We start from the raw sequence: 1445 nt of genomic DNA, 5'->3' as shown, positions 1-1445 counted from the left end.
AAAGCTAAACCATTAGCCAAGACATTATGATTCTTGGAATGACAGCAAGATCATACTCTACAAAATTTCATAGAAAGTCAAGCACAACATTTCTGTAGGCTCTCAACCTAGGATGTTTGGTAGAATACTCTCCATTGATCTGTTTTATAATTAATTCAGAATCCCCATGAACAAAAATTCCTTTAGCACCTAACCTTTTCACTAATTGCAATCCTAAGAGAAGTGCCTCATATTCTACTATATTATTGGTGCAATGAAAGTTGAGTTTATAGGAATGACCTTCTGCCTTATTGTTCCCTGAATTGGACACCCAAACACCTGCCCCTGAACCTGCTTTGCTACAAGAGCCATCAAAGCTCATGTTCCAAAAAGGTTTAGTTTCAGTGTTTTGTTGCAAAATTTGTGTTTGATTTTCATGTTTTTGATCAATGTCATTTTCTGCCTTGGTAACATGTGCATCAATGTCTCCATCATTATAAAGAATGAAAGAATCGAGGTCAGAATGAACAGAGTAAAGAGGATAGTTATGTGGTCTCTCTTGACTACTCACAATATACTTCATTAAAGTTTCCCTCTACAGTCTTATCTGTTGACCAAACACTGTATAGTGGTGTAAGTCATGTCCATTTGTAGGGTTCCTTGTAATTTTTCTCCCCATGAGCATGACAACAACATGCCATACTTAGTGGAAATGTCTGCAACCACTATATCCATCATTAGAATTTTTGCAGGTATTTGGGCTAAAGTAACACATAGGTCTTTGATAAGACCTAGGCATCTAACTTTGCTAGAATCAAAGGAGAACAAGCCTTTGTAGGGTCTAGTAATGTCAAGTCCTAGTCTCTCCATCACAGTCTTAGGAATTAAATTATGGGATGCATCTGAATCTAGCATATCTTTATGGAGAATTTTATCATGAATATTCAAACTAACATAAAATAGAGGGATGCCTCCTTCTTGTTGTTTGTCTTCAACTTCTAGCCCAAATAAGACTTCAGGATGAATATCCTTCAAATTTACAGCGCTAGTGTTTTTCCCAATGTTTAATGCTTTCATGAATTGAGTCCTGTATATATTTTTGTTCATTAATTCAGTTAAGGGGATAGAAATTTTCAGCTTGGCAAGTTCGTTTTCAATACTGAATGGTGTTTGATGCTTAAGAAGATTTGGAAAATCAGACTTATCAGCAACTATTTTTTTGGCTAGTTCTATTTGTTGGATGGTAGAAGGGAAATTAGTTTCAGTAATTCTGGAAGGAGTTTCAATCATTTTTTTCGTAGTAGCTTTTGCTGGCTTCTTTCCAAGATTTTTAGTGGTTTTCTTAGGAGGATATTCTGTTGTTTTCTTGGAATTAGAGTCAGATACCTTTTTGACAGGATTTTCAACATTCTTTTTATTTGGAGTATCTTGATTTTTCTTAATTCTAAGATTATACTTCCTATGGA

This window comes from Pinus tabuliformis, chromosome 1_2 (assembly GCF_031772625.1).
Source record: "Pinus tabuliformis cultivar Carrire ecotype Pingquan chromosome 1_2, CPIR1, whole genome shotgun sequence".
Lineage (NCBI taxonomy): Eukaryota > Viridiplantae > Streptophyta > Pinopsida > Pinales > Pinaceae > Pinus > Pinus tabuliformis.
The sequence above is the reverse complement of the archived record's forward strand: the minus strand, read 5'-3'. Positions refer to the sequence as shown.